This window comes from Vicugna pacos, chromosome 9 (genome assembly GCF_048564905.1).
Source record: "Vicugna pacos chromosome 9, VicPac4, whole genome shotgun sequence".
NCBI lineage: Eukaryota > Metazoa > Chordata > Mammalia > Artiodactyla > Camelidae > Vicugna > Vicugna pacos.
The window spans coordinates 49,876,548-49,897,059 of NC_132995.1; the positions used below are offsets into that span (position 1 = coordinate 49,876,548).

A 20,512-nucleotide genomic window follows, 5' to 3' on the forward strand; every position below is an offset into this window, starting at 1 on the left:
AACTGAATACCAACCCTGCACTTCAAAAACAATTTTATGAGATTCATGGACCCCTGCCCCCTGCATGTTAATTTCAACCACAAGGTTATTTCTTAAGGACATACACTCTGCCAGACCCCAGCAACGCCCTGGGGTTACAGCAGTAAATATGCTCCACTTGGTCGCTGCAAGCTTACACTGTGGCTGAGGAGACAGACGTTAAACCAATAATCACATCAATTCCTACATAATTAGAATTGCAGTAAGTGCTATGTTGAGCAGGAGAAGGGGCTGTAAGCACAAATAACAGGGGCCTTATCCAGTTTGGAGACTCAGGGGGAGGCTGAGGAGGAGCACATTACAAAAAACTCACTTAAAAGAGCTACACTGAAGCACATCCTAAAAGCACGAGTAGAAGTGAGGCCGGTGAACGTGGGAGCAAAATATCCCTAATGGATTGTAGGTAAAGAGACCCTGAAGATGCTGGTGAGTCTAGAGCACAGAGGAAGAGACAGCCAGTTGGGGGAGGCGATCGGTAGACGCAGGCAGAGCAGATCTACCACAGCCGAGCAGGACACATGGAGGAGTATACAGAACTTACCAAAGATAAAGTCCAGTGAGACCTAGAAAAGGTCTGAACTCATGATCAACCCATGGTTAATGGTGATTTTATGGGCCACACTCAGCTGCTCAATCGCCCAACCCACCTACCAAAAATGTGATAGGTAGCTGAGGTCAGAGATTCACCTTTCTAGTCCCAGATGACTCATCCATCCACCTGCCCATCACATCCATCCATCCATCCATCCACTCCTTCATCCATCTATCAAATCTACCCATCCATCACATCCATCCATCCATCCACTCCTTCATCCATCTATCAAATCTACCCATCCATCCATCCATCCCATTTACCCATCCATCCATGCATTTATTCATTCATCCACCAAATAATTTATTCAATTCTCCAGGAACAGTGTTGTGCTGATTACTGAGATAACATGGTGGACAGGACATCATCCTTATCCTGCAAAATCTTACAGTCCAATAAGAAAGACAGTTACATAGGGAAGGATGACACAAGGAACTCTGGGCCGGGCTAGAGGTAAGTGCTAAATATTAAGAGAGCACAAGGAATGGGGCACATCATGGAGAAGGCTTTCTAGAAGAAGTGGTCCAAGCTGAGCTAGGAAGACTGAAGAGGGTGTGGGACCAAAATTTGACTGAAGTGTGAAGGTCAGAAGATAAAGGAGATGGGGATGTTTAAGAAGTGACTCACTTCAGGGTGGCTGGATGAAAGGGTGGAATGGGGTGAAATGGTGAGAGGTGGCATGGGAGAGGTAAGTAGGGGTTCAGTCATGGACTTTCTACAAAGGTCAAAAGGTAGCATTAAAGATTTTGAAGTATTTTGCTCTGATATTTTTGTTTATTTTTTTTTTATATTTGTGTTGTCAGTGGGACAGATGGTTGGTTAGTTGGTTTTTAGCAGAGATGATGTATGAAGAATATAGTTTGATAAATTGTGCACTTGGGCAGAGGCCATTTAATAAATACATAAAAATGTGTTTTTAGGAGACATATAGATGATGGAATAAATAAATAAACACTGATTGAGTGCCTCCTGTGTGCAAGGCACTTAACCTAAATTGGCTCCTTTTAATTTCATGCCCCTTTTGAGAAGAGAAAGTGTTACCAAGGATCAAACTGGAAAACTGGGGCCCAAGCAGGAGAGGCTGTTGACGAGACCACACAGCTGGTAAGGTGCAGAGTCCGGCTGTAGACCTAGGCTGTCTGACTACACCGCCCTTCCATTAAACCACTTCTCCCCAAGCCAATCATCTGTAATTGCCTGGATCAGTGACTTCCAAGACTGACTTGAAGACACCCTACATTATCCAATTATCCCAAGGGAGGTTGGACATTTGCCAGACTTTCCCTCAAAGCAAGTTCGTCTTAAATAGTTTGAACTGGGGGGGAAAAAGGCTTCTGTGAAAGTATCTAAAATATACTGAGTGTTTGTTAGGTACCAAGGAATGGGCTAAAAACACTTTAGTTTCCTTGTTAGGTGGGTTCCATCCAGGTCTCCAGGGTATGGAGGGAGAAATGGAGCTCTAGATCAAGTATCTTGCCTTGTGTGCTCAGCAAGTGGTGAGGCCGGGATTCTGACCTCAGAAACTCCACTTTCAATCATGTGACTGCACCACGGCACACACACACACATTCTGCATCAACAGGCCCTATAAGGGTGGCTTCCACCCAAAGGAACCCTTAAAAGGAAAGTGGAGGTTGCTTGGAAAATCAATCAGTACACGCAGAACCTCAGAAGGACCGGGAACCAGTTAAGTATGCGCATGCTCGGTGTAGCCCAGTTAAGTAAGCGCATGCTCAGTGGATGCCAGAAAAAAACAGCTGTGACAGCGACAAAGAACCTGGAACCACAGTAGGGCCAGTGGTTGGCCTTCAGGCTTTAGCTGCAGCTCTCTTGCTAGTCTTGACAGAGAGAAGAACTTTCCTTTCTGTTGAAACGATTGTCTTTTAATCGTTTCTGCAGAAGAAAACCCCGAACGAGCTTTCTGGGGGTCACTTCAATGGGATGTGAGTTCTCTGAGAGCACGAAGAGCTCCAGAGTCATGCCTGGTGACAGATCTGCTGCCCTCTTTTCTGCCCCTCTCTTCCTTTCTTTTTCTCTTTTTTTCCCCCCGTGTGCAGTTTATGTGGAACATCTGGTTTTAAAAGTGTCGCAATTTTTAAACATATTATAATGCTCACGGGATCAGAATATCAACAGCTGTCTATTGCGGTGAACCACACGTCTGGAAAACATTCCTTGAAACTGAGTTCTTAAATAAACATAAAGCATCTATAACACATGATGCCGAACAACATCCATTTGTAAACTGAATATTTAGACCAGATGAGGTGCAAATGATGGTTGTCTTGGTCAGACTGTCAAAGTGGGAAGGGAAGCTTAATTTTTTCAGCCCTGAATTTCACCAGAGATCTTGGGCCTCTGAGCTAAATCAGGCATCTGGTGGTCTTCACTCAGATACCTACCTTTGTCCTCTTCCCCTCTCATTTCTACTAGGACCTGCTGGCTTTTATGCAACTCCTTAACGATTTTCTTATCTCTGGCCTATAGTTTACAAAAGTACTTTTTCCCCTGTTTTTCTTCTATTAAGGTCTCCAGAAAAGTAAATGATCCTGGACTTTAGTCTACAGCTACTCCTTTCTCTCCCTTCTCTCTGGTCCCTGATGTCTCCAGGAGAGAATTCTGTATCTAAACACACATATCTACACACATGTACACACGCACACATGTATCTGTGTGACTTCTCAACATTTATTGAGCTACCATTCCAAGGCCTCTCCATGCATTCAGTGAATTGATCCTTCAAATAACTTATGGTACAAATACTACCATTATTCTCAGTTTACAGATGATCAAATTGGGGCACAGAGAGGTTAAGTAACTTGATCAAAATCACACAGCCTATACATGATGGTGGATTAAGTATCATACAGAATTAAAGCTAGGAGTCATTTCCCCACAGCATGATCAGGCTTCTATTTAGGGCACTAGAAGAGGTAAACTACCATGTGTTTGGTAAACCAAATCAAGATATATAATTTTACAAGTACAGGTATTCTTATGGGCTCAGTAAGACAGGATATTTGAAGTTCTCAGGACAAGTTGTTCTCTTTTCCCATTGAATCATTGGGATGGTCCAAAAGGCTTCAGGTCAGTGCTGCTTAGGAGTGAGACTGTTCATAAACAGCTAAGAAGAAAACTCTGCCCAAGTTCTCTAGCTGTGAGTAAGGCATCCAATTTTCCCCCCTCTTTAGTGGCCTATCAATAAAATGGGGCAGGAGGGAGAAGGCAAAAGTCATGATTTTTAAAAACTTTTAAAAATGAACTTCTTAGGTATCTAGTATAGCTCAGCTAAAATTTAAAAAGTATGTGTGGGGTAGGGGTATAATTCAAAGTGTATGTTTTACAAGTGACAAAGCTTTATTTACACAATGCATAAATTATTCCATTTCTTCATAGTAGACATGGTTCCTGAACAATGAAAAGAGATGTAAACAGTTCTTAAATATGCCCTTTATTTATCATTAATTCCAAAGGGTCATGGGTAGAGGTGCCCCCGCTGCATCAAGTCAGTATACTAGTCTCTATGCTTCTTCAAGCATTTGATTTCCTTGACCTAAAGTTTGGTGTTGTGGCCTCAGTAAGTATATAGATCTGATCTGGGTAATGTTTCCCCCCGTGGGGTACAAGGCAACTTGTACATAAATGGCTCAGAATATTCGAACGGGACTCACACAGCCCTACTTAGGGAAGCAGGGCATCTATCTCAAGCTCAAGTTTTCACCTGGGTGTTAATTCTGCTGCAGAAAGGCTCTCACCTCCCTCCCCAGTGTAAAGTCAAAATCTACATTTAAATGGAGACATTGCAGGCAGTCCAGTCCAGTCCGAGGCAAAGCTAATAAACACAAAGCCTGCTGCGATTTAACTGGAAGTAAGTGCTGACACGTTTCACCGAAAGAGAAAGGAAGGAAGGAAAAAGGAAAAGAAACGGCCTGGTATGTGGTCCATGACTTTCTGCTGGAAAAGGTGGAAAACCAAACTTAAAAAAAAAAAAAAAAGATACTGATTTGGAAAAAATCCAGAGAACAGAATGTTTTCTACCATATGGGTGTTCAGCTGTAATAAGGCCATATTCAAGGTACCAATATGATGGGCTTATCTTTGAATTAAAACAACAAGAGAAAGAGAACAAGGGCAGATATGAGGGTGTTTTTTATACTCATATTTCTAAACTTCATAAAATATTAGTAGCTGAATCAGCTATAAAAATTAATGGCTCCAGATTCTATTGTGTTACTCTCTTCAATTTCATTTTATCACCATTTTTTTTTCTTCTTCTCTTTCAGTTTTGGCCCTTCTATCTTCCTAAGTTGTTTGGGGTACCAGTGTTTATGAGCTTTATCAGCTTGATAAGACATGTAGAGCAGAATTTCTAACAAAAAGAGTAGAACAAAAGCTCGTCTGAATCCTTACATTAGATTTTCTGTGGGACAGTTAGATGTGATAACATTGTCAAAAAGGAAAGAAAAAAAAATTCTGGCCTTCATTACTGAGTGTGTTGCAAACTCACTTTTTCTTTCTTTCATTCTTTTTTTTTTTTCCTTCTTCTTTTTTAATAGCAAGGACTGAAAAAACTTCCCATGTCCTCAGGCCTCACCTGGCCTTTTAAAATATTTTCAGGCCACTGTGAACACCAAGCTCAATTCTGAATTTGCATTTACATAATATAATTTTTACCATCAATTAATCGATCGCATTTAAATTCCTAAAAGTATCCAATGAGTAATAACTCCCCCCCGGGTGCTGTAAAAAGTTAATTTCCAAACACAAAGGCCACTCTGACTTTCAAAAAGCTGAGTTGAGTTTCCCATTTGAGTCAAAACTTAAAAAAAAATAAGAGTTGTGTTCTTTTAGGACCATCCTGAAGATTTTTCCAGAGAGTTATTTCCTTCAAACAATGAAGGAAAACATAAATTGAGTGGACCATAGAGAGCTGGGCTCTGGAAGATTCCACTTGCCCTACCTGGGTTCATCATGATTGCTACCATAGCTGGGCATTTCTTATGGGGATAGCATGGGCAGTCACCTACAGTCATAAAATGACTGGCCAGGTGACCAAATGGCTCATAATCTGGATATTAGAGTTATGCTGTCCAGTCACACAGTGTATCCAAAGCTAAATGTGCAACGGGTGTTCAGTAAATAAAGAGAACAGCCTGATGAAGCAGGCAGGGCAGTTTCTGGAGTGAGAAGACCTGGGTTGGAGACACTGTTCTACTATTAACTAACTGGGTGGCCTTGAACAGGTCACCTGACTTCTTTCTAGATGCCGACGCTTGTCTTCAAACATTGTTGCCATGACACCCCATGGTTCAAAGGTGGATGGAGAGGTGCTTCGTGAAGCCTGGGGTGGATGGAGGGGTGGCTGTGTCTAATAGATGCATTAGGAAAATGCTTTCTGTCCTTTGTTTGTTGGCCTTCCTTTGACATGAACGGATCAGGCAGACAAATGCTCCCACGTCTAGCCAGCCTGAAGTTAGCCTTTTGGCATCCAACTGATTGTTCCCACCCTAGTTGTAGATAAACAGTAAACAATCGCTCAGTTACTGACTCTCAGGCAATACGACTTGGTATTTCTAAGAACCAAAGTAACCAAGGTATTAGAAAATGAATGAACTGGGGACCTGTAATAGGTGTTGGCTTGGGTTATGTGTGTTTCCTGCACTACTACTGTCCACATGTCTGTCTCCCTGATGAAACCGAGCTCAGAGACAGAGACCGGGGCTTATCCGTCCTCAGACAGTCTCCTTCTGTTCCTTCCCCCAAGCACCTAGCCCTGGGCCTGGCTACAGTTGGTGCTCGATAAATGTTTGGTGAACGAATGGGCAAACGATGGGAGAAACATAAAACCAATGAGGTGGAATCTAATTCCACTGCCTGCAAATCAAAATCAGACTGCAAATGGAGGTCATCTGCACAGGGATATGTCTCAGTGTCACGTGCAGTTAATCAGAACACAGCAATTTTTTTCATAAGCATAAGACAGATTTTATATATATATATTTTTTTTCACATGGCCTCTAAATAGCATCCTCTTCAACTCATTTCAAAACCAAATGGGATGCTTGAAATACCAAATCAAACGCTGATGTGGGCTGGCGTGTGGCTAATTCACAAAGCCTGCATCTTCACAGCCATGACAAAATCAGGCACGGCCAAAGAGTTAGCAGAAATGATGGGGCGTCCTTGTGGATATAACATTATCCCGAATTTCCCAGAAAATTGCTCAGGCCAGGGTGCCTTGACCTGGACAGCCCCAAACACAATTCTTTTCCACTAGGAACCAACTTGAGACTATCACTTAGGTGGCAGAAATGCACAGCAGAACGTGCATTAGAAGTTAGTCTATTTGCTAGTTTCACACTCCAGTCAATTTACTCTGAGGGCAGTCGAAGGTGGACCTGTGTGTAACCTTGGCTTCCCTGTAATTCTTCGGTCCTGAGTCAAATGCAGGAGTAATATTTCCCGTGCGGTTGTAGTTTACTGAGCTGACACGGCTTCTAAGATTGTCCCACCCGGAGGGCTTTGGGGACGCATAGTCCAGTGGATAAGTTCACAGCAAGACTCTGGCCCCAGGCTGCCTGGGCAGAAATCTGAGCTCTCCCAGCCGTGTGACCTTGGGCACGTGACTTAGGCTCCCCGTGCATCAGTACTGCGTCTCTAAAATGGAGATGATTTGATTCATAGCAGCTATCTCAAAGGCTTGCTCTGAGGATTATACGAGCTGATGTGGAAAGAGTACCTAGTACCCAGAACCTTCCCTAACACAGAGTGAACACTGCATATGAGTTTGCTCTTATATATTCAGACTACACTGAAAGCCACATCTGTATAAAACTACTGAGCTCACATTTGCTTTTTGGAGAAAAAAAAACAAAAAACCTCTTCCACTCAATTGCTCTTAAATCTTAAATTGAGACCTTAATGCTTTTGAATATCTGCTGCAAAGCTGCTTCCCAAAATGACAAGAGCTGCTTTTTCCCAAGGGTCTGTGAGAGTGTTTCGTAGGACACACGGAACCACATGCATAACAGGCATGCTTTTTCAGAGGCACAGACAAACAGAAACTCACTTTGCATCTTGGAGCTCAAATTTTACTTGACACCTTAAAGGAAAAGGAGTGAAAACCAGCAAACCAATTTTGATATTAAGACAAAAGTGGTTATATGGTGGAACAAAGTTTTAAAATGCCATGGATTTTCAGATCACAGGGGCCCCTGAAGAAATGTCACCTTCGGACTTCTGTCTGGGGATCATTCATCTGCAATCCCCACACCTCAGCCCAGAAGTTGTCTTGGGAGGGGGTTCCTAAGTCCCGAGAGAGGTACCAGGAAAAGATTTTCTGAGTCAGTGCTTCTCAAACTCTAGGTGAAGAGCAGTTTTTTTTAAATTTTATTTATTTTAGACTAATAGTGATATAAACTACAACAAAAGTGAACTATTTGAAAAAAGAAATAAAATAATAAGACATATAAAATATATGCTCCATTTTTTTAAACTGTCAGGTTCAGCAGACAAAACTACTGTCAAATTGCTATAAAATTTCCTAAAGGCAGACCCTCCATCTCTATGCTAATCTGGTTATGAACTGGTGAGGAACCATTTGATGCCCAGGTCATACTGAACTAGCTGCCCCAGGAGACTCAGGAGTGGAACTCTGAGCCTTGGTGAGTGAGAAATGGGGCTCTATATGGCCACAAAGTTCAGACTTCTCATGAATTAATTTCATCCTTGTGCAAAATATCAAATCATGTTAAGCCCAGCAATGAGTGTCCCTGACTCTCTGTTGAGGGTGCTGATAGGTAGGGCCTGGGCCACTCCCTCTGCAGGATGTACGGGGGTTCTCAGCATCCTCAAACTCCTGGCCTCAGGTTCACCCATTCTTGGATGTGACAGGTCCAACTTGCTAACATATCCATTTGGAGATGAGAAGCCATGAGAAAATGAACAATATGAGGTGGTTAATTTCATGATTTGGGGAGTTCATTCCAGGACAATAGGTCTCAACCTTTCTGAGAATCCACTGGAAGCAGGGACCCTTCCCACTAGAACAGTCCAGCAACCCAGGCCCACACACCCGTATATAAATAAAAAGGGGTTCAGTGGTCATCTGGAACCCACCCAGAAGTCCCAGAGTACAAACCCTAAGTTTAGGGTTAGTGTAGACTATTGACTAAACTGGACATTGCTAAACAGCCCAGCCGGGAGGTACTGCTGCCTCCCCTGGACACTTTTATCATGATATTTGCACTACACTTTCTTACTCTCACACCTTCTGGCCAGCCTGACTCCTAGTCCTGTCCCCACAGCTCCACAGGGTGAGCACCTCGGTCTCGCGGCCGGGGAGCGGCATGATGTGATTAGCTCTGTCTGTTTTCTCATTGATTCTGTAAGCAAACCAGGCCTGCCCAGGACGATGTCTCCATGGTGGTACAACCCCTGAGAGACGGGCAGACAGGTGGGTCCTGGCCTTCCCTTATGAGGTAGCGTCTCCCGGAGCTGGCAGCTCTGCCCAAACTCAGAAGTAGTTTAATGATGGGCTTCAGGTGGAGTTTAGGTAAGAGATGGTGTTACTAAGAGAAGGGCGCAGAGCTGCAATTTCCAAATGCTTGAGAGGTACTTTGAAAGCCAAGAACCATTTCAGAAACAAGGTAGTTTTTAAGCCTGACCCACCTGGCCAGGATTTTCAATTCAGGATGCTGAGCTGAACACCATCAGTGAGTTAAAACACCAACTTGAGGTGAGGAGAAAGTGTAATGAACACTGATAGTTGCCTACCTAATATCTGTTGCCCCATCTGTCTTTCCTAACTGTACCCCAGATTTGCTCAGATACAATACAGTGTGATAAAACCCAACACTTGTAGAGAAAAGGGAGTCCTCATGCACTGTTGGTGGGATATAAACTGGTGCAGCCACTGTGGAAAACAGTATGGAGGTTTCTCAAAAAATTGAAAATAAAACTACCATGAGACCCAGAAATTTCACTCCTCGGTACATATCCAAAAAAAAAACCCCAACACTAATTCAAAAAGATATATGCACCCCAATGCTCATAACAGCATTATGTAGAATAGCCAAGATATATATGAAAGCAACCTAAGTGCCCATCAAGAGATGAATGGTTAGAGAAGATGTATGGAGTACTACTCAGCCATGAAAGGAACGAATTGTTGTCATTTGCAGCAACCTGGATGGACTTGGAGGGTATTATGTTAAATGAAAGAAGTGATACAGAGAAAGACGAGTACAGTATGATACCACTTCTATGTGAAATCTAAAAAAAATATAGCAGACTAATGAATATAACAAAAAAGCAGCAGACCCACAGATACAAAAGGGGTTACCAGTGGGGAGAAGGAAGCAGGGAAGGGCAACACAGGGGTAGGCGATTAAGAGATACAAACTCACAAACTATTAGATGCAATATAACCTGCAAGGATATACTATACATCACAGGGAACATAGTCAATATTTTATAATAACTATAAATGGAGTTTAACATTTAAAAATTATGAGTCACTATATTGTATACCTATGACATATAATATTGTACATCAACTATGTTTCCATAAAAAATAATATATTTAAAAATCCTGAACACTTGTACTTGCCATGCACTAAGACTGTCAAAGAGCCTGTAATTTAATGATTTATTCAATCCTCAAAAACCCCTCAACAAAGTGGGTATATTATTATCGCTATCACACAGATCAGGAAACCAAGACACAGAGAAATCAATAATACACTCCAAGTCATAGAGCTAGTTAAGTGCCACAGGCATGCTCTCAGCATTCCAGCCCTGCAGTCTCAGCATGATCTACTGCCTTCAACCCAGTCCTAGCTCTAGGGGTGGGTCTGGACTAGTTTAAGCCAATCAGAGCACAGTATTCTCATGTTGATTGTTATTCTGGTCAGATACATGACCTGAGATGGACCAATCAGATGACAGGAAGGACTATTGCCTACAACTGGGAACAAGGAAGTAGGGTGCACCCTACTGTTACATCCTGTCGGTAACCCACACCAACGTTTCTGACAGCAGAGCAGAGAAGTGAAAATAATCCAAGTCCTTGTTGACATCACTGACCACTGAATCAACCAGTCCTGGAATGTGTCCTACTTCTGGACAACATGTCTTATACAAAATAATACATTTTCCTATTGCTTAGTTCTAAAAACATTCAAAATGATAGAGATGAATTTTAGAAACCTATCCAAGTGAGTCTTGACTTAAGGTCAGGATGAAAACTTTGGGGATTTACAGAATACTGGATTAGGTTAAGGCTGCTGTATTGGAGACTAACTCTCAAGCCTTTAGGAGAGGTTATCCATGGGCAGGTCTCCAAGCCCGTGGTTTCTCTCCTTCTGCTTTTTATTACCCAGTATAAATCTGTGTGTGTGTATGTGTGTGCATGCATGCACATGTATATATACATATACACACATACATATGTGTGGGTGTGTTGAGATGTGCACATGTATATATACATATACACACATACATATGTGTGGGTGTGTTGAGATTGCACGTGTGCATACACCCGATCATGATCCTTATTAAAGGGATGGGGCAAAGAGAAATCTGGGAGTTGGGGAGTCCACCTCTTGGATTAACTTGGCTTCTATTAGCAGTTTTAGTCAAGGTTGAGTAAGTTATCCAGGATCCCACAGCTAGTAAATGTCAGAGCCATTTATACATGCAGATATGTGTCTTCAGAGAGCATAATTAGTCATTAGACTTCCTCCTTAGATTAAGTTCCCCAGAACAGACTCTGAGACAGGGTTGAAGCATATGATTTGCTGGAGGAAAAGGATGAGGGAACCAGACAGTGTAGGAGAAAGAGCGAAGCAAAGATGTGGCCTCAGGTGGAGTCTAATTCTAGCTTAATCCCAGCAGAAGCTCTGGAATAAGAACTGTAGCAAAGAATTGGTCCAGGTGGGGGTGGACCCTCATCCCAAGGTACCCCCGTGTCCATCAGTAGGTCAATGGGCTGTCCCCTGGGAGGGGTGGGGTGCCAGGAAGATGGTGTAACCTTCTTGGCAAGGTAGCTCCAGTTGGCTGACAAGGGGACAGCTTTCAGCCCTCAGCAGTCAGCACAGCAGCTGGGGGACAGATGCGATGGGCTGGAGAGGGGGATCTGGAAGGAACACCATCAGAATCTACAGTTTTTCTCCCTATATGCTAGTCTCTTTCTCTGCAAGGCCCTTCCTCAACTTTTCCACCCACATGTGAAGGCACACACATCTCCTCCCTGACTCTTTATCTCCCACTGTCCCCCAAGGAAATGGCCTGTATCTTATTTCTCTCAACATCAACATCCCAGAACTGCACACACCCGCCATGTCCCTTGGGCACCCAGCAGATGCCTGGCACAGAGGAGAGGCTTCAATAAATGTTTGTGGGATGCATGAATGGAGAAATGAATGGATTTCAGGAATCCACATGCTTGCTAATTTGGAATTTGTGATACTTTGGAGACATTTATTGAGTAAAAGTTTGGAAAAAAATACTCTCACTCGGGCTTTTACTGCGTATGTAGTTCATTACTAAGGAATGTGAGTTTCTAGTCTTCCTTCCCCACCCCATGGCTTTCCACATTTTATAATATGTAGAATAATTACAACTCAAGAAACTGCTTTTCTTTTAAAGAAACAGCCAATCTCTGCTCTAATTAGACCTCTAGGTTAATGTGGAAGAATTTTCCTCACTCCTGGACCGCTCTCTTACCCCTGACTCCTTAATCCAAAATAAGTTTCACAAAACCTGGTTAATGAGGATTTCACTTTTAGTTCAACTTATATATGACACTTGAGGGTGAACTGTAGGACACAGATGATTCCAAAGCAAGGTGGTTCTCTCAGCAGAAGGCAAGAGCAAAGATGATGATAAAATTCAGTCACTGATGTAGCTTGTTTTCCATGGGATGATGCATATGTCTTCTGTTTGAAATCTGGAAATTTAGGAAAGGAGAACTTCTGCCCCTGCTGTCTTGTGGAAAGAGTGCTGGGAACTTGGCTGCAGAAGCAGCCTACTTAGGGCAATGTTTCTCAGAAGCTGTCCCTGGATGGCAGCGTCAGCATCACCTGATGACTTATTGGAAACGCACATTTACAAGCTCCTCCCCAGACCTCCTCAGAATCAGGAATTCTGGAATGGGGGCCCGTAAGCTGTATTTCAACACGCCTGCCAGGTCCTTCTGATGCTGCTTAAGTTTGAGAACCACTGGTCTAGCAGTCAAGAGTTGGGCAGACCTTGTTTAGAATCTCAGCTGCCACTTGGATAACCTCCCCAACACTCTCTCTTTCTCTTTGTAAAGTGCGGGTTCACTAGTGTGGCTGTGTGAATTAGTGCGTCTGTATGTGTCAAGCTCTCAACACAGCGCTGGGCACAGACTGCTTTCTCTGTCATTCCTATGTTACTGGGTAGGACAAAGAGAAACGTGGAGAACAGAGTAAGTCCTAACATTTTCTCTGTGATTGGCTTGGAATCCAAAATAAGGGAGCAAAGAGGACAGCTCCGGATGACAGGGAAAGGTTAGAGTCCCCACGGAACAAAAGGAGAAGGGGGAGACGCCTGGGCTGTTCTGAGGACCCACTCATCTAACAAACGTGTCCTGAATAAGTGCCGGGCCCTTCGCAGGGCGAGGGGCTGGAGAGCAGACATGACCAGGATGGACGCAGGTCCCCAGCCTTCTTCAAAGGGACTTACACTGTACCAGAGAGGCTGGGAATTGTGTTTGCCGAAGCCAGCATCCCACAGGGGATGATGATAGGAGGCGAGGCACCCAAGCCAGCTCTTCGCAGACAATAGGTGTACAGGTTCTGATGAAGAAACATCAAAGCCAGAAGATGTCTATGAGCAGACAGGTGGGGATGTGGGGTGGTCGGGCACCCACCACCAAAGCTTGCCGGGGTCTCAGGGCGACTTGCTAGGAACACGTTTCTCCCCTCTTCCTAGAGGTAACACACATTCTGCTCCCTAAGTCCCCAGTTCTTCATTCCCAGCCTCTCCCCAAGCCCTTGACTCAGAGAATTCACCCCCCAAATATGGTGGGTATGTTGTAATTCGGGACATCAGAAGGGAAGGAGCGCAGAATCATGGCGGTGACGACACCCACGGCAGCTCCTGTCCGTCTGGAGCCACTTCCTGGGTGCCGGGCGTGTGCTTTAAGATGCTGCATAGGATTTCATTCTCATCACAACTCCAGGAGGTAAACAATATTGGATTTTTTTTCCATTTTTACAGACGAGAAAACAGAGGCTTCAAGAGATCAAACAGCCTGCCCACGGTACAGAGCCAGTGGGCGCCCCTTCCACGCAAGCCCAAGCTGACGCCCAGAGACACTGAGTCCAGGAAGCCCAGGGCCGGGGCGATTCTCAAGGACTCGCAGCCGCCAAGGACCAGTGTGAGGACTGAAGTCCCTGACATGTGTACTTTCGTTTACAGCAAACCACAATGCAGTAACAGTTTGTGGCAGATGGTTAAAGCCCCTTGGAAAAAAAAAAAAAGCTACTGGTAACATCGGCTGAAAAGTCCTGGAATTTAAAATTTGTCTTAGCCAATTTGCACAATCACCGCAGCCGAGTTTATATAGAAAACGTATGGCACACGCTTTGATTGCCACAACTAATAAATCCACACAGCCCTCCCTCTCCTCTGCAACAGAAATCCTTTTCTTCCCTGGCTATTTAACATGCAAGGCAGATTGGAACATTAGCAGTGCAAAAGGGTAAATAATCTGGTAATTGATCTGGGATTTGTGGATTTTTACCTCAAATTTCTGTTTATGGTGGAAGGTCGTAAGCTATACAAACCTCTATTGATCAGAGCCCTTTGTTTAAACAGAACCTACTGTATTTATTTGTGCTGCTCCTCCGAAGTCAAACAAAAGGGCACCGATGGAGCTAAACCTCAGCATGGCACTGTGGCCATGTGGCCCATTCACTCAGCGTACAGCTGTTTTCAATCTGCACAGTTTGTCTTTCACATCCATGTGAGATGGAGCAGTGTTCACTTAACCTGGGAGACAGGCCAGCAAGAGAAGACACACACTTAACCCTTCCCGGACCATTTCCCACTCCCTTTTGACACTGAGAAGTGATGCTTTAAGAAGCAGGGTGTTTCCCTAGAGATGCCAGCCACCCGTCTGTAATCACTGATGGCATCTAGAGAAACAGGACCCCTTGTCCTCTGCTCACATCGCTGCCCACTCGCCCTGACTTCCCTACCCTTGCGAGTTCCTCAGAGCCGTCTGCCCCTTGAGAGAGCTTTGAGAAGGAGCAAGGCATGGCGTTCTCTGCTGTCTCTGGGTATCTCGGACCATCCTGCCCCGGCGGATGGCACACGAGCTACTAAGAGGAGGCTGGCCGGAGCCTGGGCTGGTAGAATGCAGGCAGGTTGCTGTAAATAGGGTCCCTTTTCCTACAGTGGACTTAACTCTCTCCCACTTCTGTTTCCTTAATGCTAAACTTAGCCCAGGTTTTCTCAACCTTGGCCCCATTGACATTTGGGGTTGAAAAATTCTCTGTGCGGTGAGGGGGCTGTCGGATGCTTTGTGGGATGCTCAGCAGTACGCCTGGGGCTCTACCCACCAGATGCCAGTAGCAACCTCTGTCCCCAGCAGTGACAACCAGACATGTCTCCGGGCGTCACTCAGCGCCCTGAGTCGGGCGTACACGGTGCCCTGGTTGAGAAGCCCTGCTGGGGAGAGATCCAGGCGAGGCTGTAACAGCAGGGGTCTGGGGTAGGCAGTGCTCCTCAAACTCTTCCAGCCTCCTGAGAGCTGTCCCATTTTGGCCAAATGTCTTTCCCTCTTGGGTCCCGGTTTCCTCATGAGCAAGGTACCCACGAAAGGCCCTCACTTTAACAGCTGTGCTGTGGACCCAGTGCCCTGTAGTCAGTGCCCGACCCTGGGCCTGGACAGAGGGACATTTGACGCAGGACCCTGACCCTTGCTGCCCCGACGGCAGCCCGGAGAAGCCGGGAGTCCAGGCAGCAGATGGGAGACCCACTGCAATCAAGTACCGTCGGGTTTCTAATGCTCTTTGCCAAGAGTGACAACTCTTGATTTTTGGAGGGATCCTGTGGCTTGGCAAACAGAACCAGAGTGGACTGGCTTTTTCCTTCCACTCCTGGCTCTGCTGAGATACAGACACTGGCCTTCCCCTTCAGAGCTGGAGCTGGAGGCAGGAGGCTTGCAAACACTTCGTAATTAATTGCTCTGGGTAAGTGAGTGTGTTAAATAAATTGAAGCCCTTCATAAAATAGGGTTATTCTCAGCTTGGCTGTTACAGTCTCCTGGCTGTTAAATCTTTGGAAAATTATGTATCAGAACCTGGCTATAACATGAGTGGTTCCATTGCCAGACAATTGCCAGAACCGAGGTTCAGATCCCAGCACAGCATCTTCCTAATTGTCGAATGTTCTTGGGCAAAGTCGCTTTACCTTTCAGTGCCTGCCCCCAACCCTCACTGGTCTGTGGATGAAGGTAGTGACCTCAAAATCTTGCTCTGAAATAAATAGCATCTGGACGTGAAGCCATCAGAGTGTGTGCATCACAGTCTTGACATCACCAATCAGTGGCTGCCATTATTACTAGTATTAATTCACTACTGTTACTATTATTTAAGATCTTTCCTGGGTGTCTAATTCTTACACAAATTCAAAATAACAGAAAGTCGGGGGGAGGGTACAGCTCAGTGGTAGAGTGCCTGCTTAGCATGCATGAGGTCCTGGGTTCAATCCCCAATACCTCCATTAAAAAATAAATAAAAATAAATAAACCTAATTACGCCCCTCCCAAAAATAACATGAAGTCCATAATCTAAACATAAATGTTTGGAGACCGTGCAGGGTGGGCTTTTGTGATAGCCAGGTAATTTCCTTCTCCCTTCTCGTGGGGGTATATTGTGTTGTAGTTTTAGTTGTAATGTTTGGGGGTGAGGAGATATACTTCTTCCTCTTTCAAACTCTGACCTCCCAAACTGAGAAGCTATCCCTAAATATGGCAAGGGCCAACTGTATGAAACGGAGAGTTGGATGGCAAATTGAGGCCAAGAAGTGAGGCCCGGCCCTGGGTGTAGCGTGTGTCAGAGGTCCCGACAGGAGTGCAGCGCTGCACAGCTGACAGTGTGATCTCCGCTGTGGCTCAGTCCCGCGTCCCCCGCTATCGGGAGACGTGGAGACCTCTGCCCGGTCACACATGCAGAGCGAAATCAGAGAGCCCTTGGGCTTTTGGCTCTGAGATGGGCTCCCTCTCCAGCCCCGGGCATTCACCAGCGTGAAGGGGGGCAGGTCTCACATCCTGCGGAGGGCACCCCCTGTCCACAGTCCTTAAAAAGCATCCTGGAGGCCGTGAGAACGGGGCACACTCAGTAGCTGAGCATATCTTATGGAGAAAGGAGAAATAAAACCAGGAGCCACAGACATTTATTCTCCCAGCTTTCTGCTTCCAGACTTTTTCTCCACTTTCCTCTCCGTCCCGAGTTCCTCCTGGGGCCCCATTCCCCCCACCCACACACTACATTCCTTGTATTTTTCTTGAAGTTCATGTTTATCTGCTTTCACTGAACGGAACGGTTTGCCTTTGGGCTATTTGTACTACGAAGCGTCTCTCCTGAAAGAAGCATTTTGAGCAATTATGCACGTGTGAAATCTGTATGTTGGTCATGATATCCCATAGAAAATGCCTGTAAAACAATGTCTTAAGAATCGTAAGACAATGTTGATGAATCTTCCTTCCTAAAGCCCCTCTCTTTGCCTTATCGAGTATCCATGTCCCCCGTTTTGCTGCCCATTCTCTTGCTTTTCTTCTAAAGTGACACCGGTAGGAGTCCCTCAGCTGTGTGTGCGTGTGTGGGTGTGGCCTGCTTCTCAGCTTTGTAAAAACACCCCTGTACGTCATCTGACTTGTGTCTTCCTCTCAACATTGTATTTCTAAGATGCATCTATGTTGCCTGTCCCTGTACGTCATTCATTTATGTTCCCCACTGGATAGAGTTCTTCTCCGTTTATGTATTTTTCTGTTGATGAACAAGAGGGACCATCCCTATAGCACAAAGCCCACTGATTCAACGATTCAAACCAGTGTGTCCTACGCTGTCCACCCTGCCCTGTCTTGCCCTCAGAAAACCCAATCAAGGCGGCGGTCTAAGAGTTCACCCCCTCCTGTCTTCTGCTTCCGGGCCACCCTGGTGTCTTTCCCTGCGTGCCCCGCCTCCTGTCTCCAGCACCTGTGGGTGTAACGACCTTCATTCCCCAGCCTCTCCATGCCTCCTCCTGTGCTCACACCTGACTCACCACCCTGTGTTATCAAGCAGACTGGGGTTGGTGCGTGCTGCAAGAGCATTCTGGATCTTGAACCCTCCTTGGCTTTAATAATGGAATGGACTGTTTATACCGAGCTCTTGTAAAATGCTATGGAAAGTGACCACTCTCCTCCATCCAGAAAGGAATATGAGCCACACCCAAAGGCCAGAGGGGACAGACTCGTATGTCAGTGGCAGCTCTGTTTCATGACACACTAAGCCTCCCGTGAGGCTGCCCAAGAGGGGAGGACCTTGGTGAGCTGACGTCTTGAGTCTCCGTATTTAGGATCTGCCCCTGACCCAAAGCCTCAGCACATTCAGCAGTCAAAGGGCCATGACAGCAGGTAGCTATTTAAAAAAACACAATAATCATTATGACTAATTACAGCGTTTACACCTGCTTTGGAGATCCAAGATGAAAGACACTTCATGAAGGCAGATGTTGTGACAGGTGAGCCGTGCAATTAATTAAACAATCTCGTGCACCATCACACGCAGAGCCTTCTTCAGTTGCCATGAAGCCGGGTCACAGCAGCTCCCGGGCCCCTCCCATGCGCTGACCTTCTAGAACATCTTCCATCTCTCTTCATTCAACTCATCACACCTGAGGCTCCCTGAGCGGGCCCCTCCTCTGTAAAACGAGGGCAGCTCCAGGGCTCAGCTCACGGGCCTTTTGTCCACACAGAAGCGTGTGGGTTCATTAGCAGGTCTGGTAGAAAGTGTTTTAAAGGCCTTGCTTTGAATCCTGGCTCTTAGTAACTCTTAGTTCTGAGCAAATGGCTTGATCTCTCCTCGTCTCATTTTCCTCATCTACAAAATGGACTAATAACTGTACCTAACCCTTGGGGGATGAGGTATCCTTGATTAAATAAGATATTAGCACAATGCCCAGCGCGTGGTCAGTTTTCACTGTGTGAAAGCTACTGTGGCTAGAGTACAAGTCACTGACACTTTCCTGGAACACGGTTGAGCAACTTGTCCATGGGTGTCTAAGGCAGCCTCTCCTCTAGGCTGGAGACAGTCACAACTTTTATCTCTGTAAATAAAACAAGCCTCTTGTTGTGCAGGTAAAACTGGCTGGCTGGATGTTCACCCAACTTGAAAGGTGTCTTTAGATCTGGCTTAAAACAAAGGCTAAGCGGCAGGTAGGATTCCACGCGGGCTGTACGCAGGGTGGCTGAGCCTGAGATAATGGCATATAGTCCGTGTGGCTCACTGATTAGGAAAGAGTTCATGATCTATGAAGACCAGAGGGGCAGGGCAGGGCAGAGAGCTGGGGAGACGGAGGAAGAGAGACGGAATTCAAAAGTGGTGCCAGGGCCCAGGAGCAGAGAAACAGGCCAGGGCCCCAGCACCTGGGCTCCGGCGTGCACCTTGCAGGCCCGGGAGGAGGTGACGTCACTGGGGAGGCAGGGAGACCTGCAGTCTTACCTGCTGCTGAAGGGTGGCCAGGTCGGCGGCCCTGGACGGGAAGCAGGGTCACAGACGGCAGCCTGCTCTGCGGCCTTGCTTGTATCAGCACCGCGGGGCTCTGCTGCTCGTCAGCATAGACGTGCATTTTGTGTTTTTTTCCACAGCTGTCAAATCAAATTGATTTGTAATCATTCTCACCTGGGTAGGAGCAGCCACGCAGTTCCCCCAGGTGAAAAGCTAGTTTATCAAAGGAGTCATTTATCCAATTCCTCTGCGATCAGAACAGAAGTTTTGAGTGGCTTCTGGGAAATGAATAACCCATTTCAAAGGGTGTTGGTGACAATAATCGTAATGACCGTTTACGAGGCATCAACTACACGTCTTTACTTTAGATCTTTTTTCTACTTTTCCAACCATCCTTTGAGAGAGATAATAGCTCAGTTGATGCCTACCTCCTTCTCTTGCCTTCTCTTATTAAATCCTAACTACTCAAGGCTGTGTGTATGATTATCCCAATTATTTAGCAAATGAAACCGAAGCCCCAAGGATCGCACGCCACTTGGAGAGTCAGGATCACGCAGGCAATGAAAGAGCTGAGACTCTGACTCAGGGCTGGGTGTCACCACCCCACACGTTTTCCACCTGAGCCTCTGGGACCCAGTTTTCCTCCGTTCTCCCCGACCATATTTGTTTTCAGATTCTGACTCACCTGGGAGAGCAGGCAGGATCGGGTGCTCATTTTTGAAGCAGGGACATGGTAAAGGAATCACAAGAAAGGAGAGCGGGAACTAAAATTCCCCAGCGAGTGGTGAAACTGGTGTCAGCCACGGTCAAGTCCAGCTCTGAGGCCGAGGACCCAGGCTGGATCTCGGGCAGAGTCAGCTCCTGAACAGGTAGAAACAGAAATAGAAATCCTGTTCCTCAGATGGGCATCAACATTACACGAAATGATGCAGGTAAATGGTTAGCACGGACACCTGGCCCTCAGTGAATGCCAGATCCAGCATCAAATGAACCAGGAGACCAATTTTCTCTATCCCTTGCTCGCCAAGGATCAAATCAGCCAGCTGTTTGGCGGGACGGTCAGACATCAGCCCTCCCAAGCTGGCAAGCTTCCTGGGAGAGGTGTGATGTGGGCAGGAGTTTGAAATGGCAGCTCTCT

General features: G+C 45.7%; 1 long non-coding RNA gene across 1 annotated transcript in view; it reads right to left on the bottom strand.

Moving 5' to 3' along the window:
- Nucleotides 1-20,227, bottom strand: part of LOC140698501 (uncharacterized) — a 72,386-nt gene extending 52,159 nt beyond the window's left edge. Inside the window, exons 1-2 of the long non-coding RNA XR_012076308.1 lie at nucleotides 20,060-20,227; nucleotides 19,369-19,514 (exon numbers count right to left, since the gene is read on the bottom strand). This is a non-coding gene — a long non-coding RNA (uncharacterized lncRNA). The remainder of the gene's footprint in view (nucleotides 1-19,368; nucleotides 19,515-20,059) is intronic.
- Between the last annotated feature and the right edge of the window lie 285 nt (nucleotides 20,228-20,512).